Source organism: Asparagus officinalis, chromosome 4 (genome assembly GCF_001876935.1).
Source record: "Asparagus officinalis chromosome 4, Aspof.V1, whole genome shotgun sequence".
NCBI lineage: Eukaryota > Viridiplantae > Streptophyta > Magnoliopsida > Asparagales > Asparagaceae > Asparagus > Asparagus officinalis.
The window spans coordinates 29,466,335-29,472,582 of NC_033797.1; the positions used below are offsets into that span (position 1 = coordinate 29,466,335).

The following is a 6,248-nucleotide window of genomic DNA, read 5'->3' on the forward strand; positions in this document are numbered from 1 at the left end:
TATTGCACAAACTTCCGCCCCAAATACTCAATGCGCCACCTCAGCCGGTTTATTTGAAAAAGTATTAGAGGCAAATATAATCGCCTCTAATAACTTCTTAGGTGCAGATGTAAATGCCCCAAATAGTTTGAAATATAATAAATGTATTTACTTAAGGTACAAATATAATTGCCTCTAATAACTTATTAGATGCAGATATAAATGCCCCAAATAGTTGGAATTAAAATAAAGATATTAATTTAAGGTACAAATATAATTGCCTCTAATAACTTAAATTTGATATTAATATTTTATTTTTTAATAAATCTGGAAAAATAATTAATTTTTAATTCATATAATTAAATTGAAAAACAAACATAAAATAATTGAAACATGAAACTTTGATTAATAAGAAGTCAATCCAATTTGATTACATAATAATGTACCAAAAATGCTTAAAAAGCGTATGACAAATATTACTTAACAATAACTTAAATAACCAACAAAGTTGACCTTCAACATGAATGTAAAAATATCTAATTTTTATCCCTGTCATTCCAATCATTTGGGGACATCATCTGCTGTATAAACTCTGAATCATTGAGCATTGTTGTAAACTCTCCAGGTGAGTGTGGCACTGGGTGGTACAAAGGTGGCTGGTATGGATGGGGGTAGTAGAACTGCGAATATGATGTATACGGATACGGTGGAAGATGCTGATATAGAGGATATAGGTACGATGTCGGTGGAAGATACAATGGAAGATGCTGATACGGTGGAAGGTGACTGTTGTTAGGATGGAGACCGCTGCTGGGAGTTAGACTGTTGTTGGGAGGAAGATTGTTGATGCGGATGTGCGTTCCCTGAAGTGATCATCTGTTTCAACTCATCCAACTCCTTTTGCTGTCGCTCATACTTTTCCTCAATTTCTGAATATTGAGATTGCAAATTAGCATATGCTCGCTCAGTACGTGATCGAAATGATGAAGATGTTGGCTGAGTTTGTGCCACCCAAGGAATCATTTCTGGCGTCACCCCTCTTCCATAACCACGAACTCTACCACGAGTCTCTAAACCCCTTGCTGCTACATAAGCTTGTTGCCTTAGTTCTGATGTTTCCTCACCATGGGTTTCAACCAAACTCGTTAATTCCCATAAGATCTTAACCTGAAAAAAGAATTCACTTCAACAGCCAAAATGAACACAATATGAAGTAAAGCAATTTTTTACATGTATTACTTGTCTAAATACAAATGATTAAATTTCAAACTCACCGCCAATTTGAGATGTTTTGACATTTGAGATGGTTTGACAAACTCTGATACAAGCAGGTTTCTCGGAAATTATATTGAATTGTACAAGCATTTTTCAGATGTATGATAACCCATAACTGACATAACTTGAGATTCTAATTTATCTTTTTTAGCTCAATCTATGAGGTATTTTTATATGACCTATGTCAGTATACATATGTATCAGTAAATGCATAACATTACATACATATGCATAATAGTTGAGAAATATAGTAAAGTGATCAAGGCAAGATACGAAATTGGTAACTACTGCCATGGGGATAATTACTTACTTGAAACTAGCTCCATGTAGAGGCCTTCCTCCAAGAGTAGCACGAACTCTTCCAGACGAAGAATTTCCATTTAGATTCCTAGAGAAAAGTTTGAGCAGGATGTTAACCGCTAGAACTCTTCCAGACGAAGAATTTCCATTTAGATTCCTAGAGAAAAGTTTGAGCAGGATGTTAACCGCTAGTTAGCTGCAAGAAAGTGTTAGGAATTCAATATTCAAGCAAATTCTCTTACAATATTTTTAATGATGTAAGCTGGCCAAGACTTTTCGGAATTGAACCATTGAGGTCATTATAAGATAGGTCTCTCAAAACATGTTAAAAAGTTGGTTACTAACATAGAACATTTTCCTGATGCATAAACTAAATAAACAAGTTTGCATACTAATGCTTTTTTAAGAGAAATGAGAAAATAGATAATGAGCCAAAATTTTCTGCTCTCCCTCTCCTCTCACTTTCATGTGCATGCACACGCAGAAAAGAAAAGGAAGAAAATACATTATTGGCATGTAGTTGAAGCCTTAATTTGAAACAAGCACATACCAGATGTTAGAGAGAAAAGAAAGAGCACAACTTTCTGATAATGGGAAGAAACATGGGTACCAATATTCTACTAGAAAAAAGAAGGTTTTGGAACATGGCAGAGAACTAAAGAAAAACATGCGAATGGTTGCTCCATATCCATTTATATGTTTCTATGAATTTATACTCACAGTAAATCTTTTTATCACTTATGATCTTTCTCATACGCACCCAATTTCAGACAGAGTTAAGAGGAACAACATATCTATTATAGCTACTATAGCTTGATATCCATTGTATCATAGGCATTACCGTAAAGTCTGAAGTCCAGAGCCAGTATAATATGGCAATGAGCATATAGGAAATAGATACTCTTTTATCATTATCCACATAAGAAATTCCAAAGTTCACCTGGAGATCTTAAATAACAATAATTTCTAAAGGAACTTAGCTATATGTAACATACATCGATAACAATTACGAATGAACAGCTTAAATCAAGGCTGATCCTGGTAAGAAAATTAAAAATAAAAATAAAATAAATATACAAATGAACAGCTCAAGTTTAGAAATTTATACCAAATATGGTTAAGATATCAATGAAATGTAGAGAATTGTAAAGGCAGCAAGGATACCAATAATGTACTCACAATTCCTGCAACCCACTTATAGTACCAAGAGAATGGGGAATTTGCCCTTGTATACTGTTCCCGCTCAAGTTTCTGTTAAAAACAGGAGATCTGTTACCATTTCCATTTATGATAAACATTAATAACTAATACTATCCATAGTCTGTTTTGGAGTTAGACCACAGTACTAAATAATGGATCTTGAAGTTACTGCTAGATATTACATGACAAAATTTCATAAACAGAAGTAACACTACTGAACAAGCATACAGAAAATAAAATAAAGTAAAAGTAACTTGTAAGCTCACATGCTTTGCAAATGATGCAGCTTAGATATGTCTTCTGGCAAGAGACCTCTTAGACCTTGGTTGTCTAAAGACTCTAAACCTCTGCAAATTCAGAAAATATTCAGTCACTTAAGCAAAAAAAGACAAATAATGACAAATAGGTAATTGTAATGTTTATTGTGTTTACATATAATACTTTATTGAAAAGTACACAACCATTCACATGTAGGAGCATGACATCATCAGACATCAATACATGCAAAAAATGCTTCATAGTGAGAAACGAAGTATGTTGTACATTATATCGATGTATGTATATATGCATGTACATGAGTGCCACTTGTGAGAAAGAAACTCAAATTATGAAGCAATTCCTATTTTACTATGCAGTTTGATATGATGCCGAATAGACCAAGAAGCAAATATTTGCAGTAAAGTTATGTAGCAGTTGATATGCACACACACACAACGCATTTTGAGGGTCGACCTAAGGGGGAAAAAGGGAAAACACAATCCAAGGTGCCACATGCAATGAGTATATTTCTTCCTACTCAAGGCATGAATAGGCCTGACCTCCCTTGTCATGACCTATGAGGTTCATGTTTATGACAGTAACATGAACAACAATGAGAAAAGCCTAAAACTTGGACAAAAGCAAGCAATTAAAGCCCATCTGGCTTAGGCAGGTAAGGTGCACCTGTTTAGCTAATGATAGGGTGACCAATGGACCATTACTATGTCAGAATCTGAATTTACATGTAAGTTTTCTAGTAAATGTGTTTCTCGTCAAATATGCATAGCTACAATTCTTGAAGTTAACAATAAAGGGGTGAGTATGATGCCAAATATGTACAGCTACAATTCTTGCAGTTAACATTAAATTAAGACCAGGGGTGCATATATTACCCATTCAAAAACTCTATATTATAAATTCTCACATATAAAGACCTGCATTTGTTTATTAGCATATTCGCATGCGGATATATGTACCTACTTATAAGATTAGACACATATTCCTGTGGACTCAAACTTACAAGCCAAATACGCATGCTTCGGAAACACATTTTATTTAAAAACTGCAAATAAATTCCAAATAAAACAAGTCTGATTTCATCTCAAACATAACAAACTCTGTTTGTTGTTTTTCTAAATCCAGATAGGGAAAGGTATAGCATAGGAAAGAAAGTTTTGAAATTAAAGTAAGATATTGTTTAGATCATAAATAAATGCAAGGTCGAGAAAGTACAATCCATCTATGTTCCATTTGCCACTAACTCTGTCGAACTGGCAGTCCACTCCACTCCAAGGATGTTGCCGGGGAACACATGGATCACCATTCCAGCCAAGACGGAGTAGAAGCCCCAAAGAGTTCTTCAACACTAGCAAAGTTTTAACTATTAAAATACCATTTGAAAATGAGTTAGAGAAAATAATGCAAACATTTAGTTTAGCAAAACCTAATAATAACAGAAAAGAGACCCCTCAAATAACACATTTTGTTCCTACCCAAGATAGAATAAAAACTGCTAATAATCATTATTAACCTGTTTATACAAAAATAAAGGATTATAGCTAAATGTTAGGAAAGTAATGTTAATCACTTTGTCCATTGTATAAATGACTTAGTAACATATAACATGTCAACAAGATACATTACGATACATTTGTTATCTATTACTAACGGAAGCCGATAGTTTTTCCAATGAGATAATACTAAGGGTATATAGAGGAATGAAACTAATGAACTGAACACCATATGTAATCATGAAATATAAGCATTAAATCAAAGAATATTACTTCTCATGTGCATTAAAGAACTGATGTATTTTTCTATAGTAAGCCGGCAGACATACCTTCTTCAAATGAAGTTCTGAGCTCTGCTGCAATGACCTCAAAAACTTCAATTGCATTGATGATGGCATGACTTCCCCTTGAAGGGCGCAAGGTAACATTCAGAGTTTTCCCACTCACCACAATAGTTCTATTCAGCACAAGAGCTGTATTATGTTCCCCAGTACTATGAATAATATCAACATTTTTGAAAGCAATATCACCATTTATCAATATATCGAAGATCCTTTGTCCTTCACTTGATATTCTGGGATCAATCTCAGCAAGGTGAAGCCATATCGAATAATTTTTGTGGATCTACATCCATTTGAAAAGATAAATCAGGCTGCTTATCTGTGCTCACAATTGAGAGAGAGAGAGAGAGAGAGAGAGAGAGAGAGAGAGAGAGAGAGAGAGAGAGAGAGAGAGAGAGAGAGAGAGAGAGAGAGAGAGAGAGAGAGAGAGAGAGAGAGAGAGAGAGAGAGAGAATAATCCATAAATAATCCAAATTCGAGGCAGAAATTATAAGAAAAATAACGTAAAATTCTTAGCGAAAGAAAGAGAGAGACTTCACCTTTGAAGAGGATCGAAGTTTTCCCGCGATTGGGGATCGAAGTCCGACGCGGCGCACGAACTCCGACGGGGAATTTGGGGGCAGCGACGAACTCCGACGGGGGATTTGGGGATTTTGAGGGATTTGGGATTTCTGATGAGAGAGAAAGAACGGGGGATTTGTGTGTGGGGGGGTTGTTTTTTTCCTCTGTTTCGCGAAAATATTAACCCTAATTTGTTGTTGTAAAAATAAATTGGAAAACAATAGGGGCGGAAGTATGGGCCTCCGTAGGACAATACGCGTAAATAAAAGCAGCGCGGTTTTTTTTAGGGTTTAGAAAACATTAGGGGCGGATATATATGCCTCTATTTAGTCCAAATTACTTAATTTGGCGCCTCTATTATTTTCAATTCCCACCAAACTTGTAGGGGTACTATGAATCGCCCCAAATAATAGTAATAGGCACATATTCAATATCCGCACCTAATTCATAATTATTAGGGGCAAATCACTATTTCTGCCCCTAATAGATCGCCCCAAATGCTCACTTTTTTTGTAGTGTGGTCTTTTTGTTTTGATGATGTTTTAACAAATAATTTACAACTAATATTGTTTGTCTAGTGTTTGTATTTTTGTATTTATTATAGGCAAATAATGTGTTGGATGTTGGATGGAATAGTGCATTCACGATCATATCTATTGGAGGATGGAAGGAATAGTGGAGTGAAGCAATATAATTCAAGTCATATATAAGATCAAGCTCCATCCGTAACCAAGTCAAGCATATTGAAGATCTCATAGCTTGGGTATAATGTTTTAGGTTATATTATGTGTGTTGATACTTCAAGCTCAATCACATACCACAT

General features: G+C 34.9%; 1 long non-coding RNA gene across 2 annotated transcripts; it reads right to left on the reverse strand.

Annotated features, from left to right (window-relative positions):
* Positions 433-4,339, reverse strand: LOC109835874. Of its 2 annotated transcripts, none has more exons than XR_002245711.1 (5): positions 4,246-4,339; positions 3,021-3,101; positions 2,734-2,805; positions 1,565-1,642; positions 433-1,146 (listed from the first exon to the last, which is right to left on the reverse strand). It is a non-coding gene; the product is annotated as an uncharacterized LOC109835874 (long non-coding RNA). The 2 variants fall into 2 exon arrangements; XR_002245712.1 differs by lacking the exons at positions 433-1,146; positions 1,565-1,642 and adding exons at positions 1,832-1,868; positions 2,550-2,592.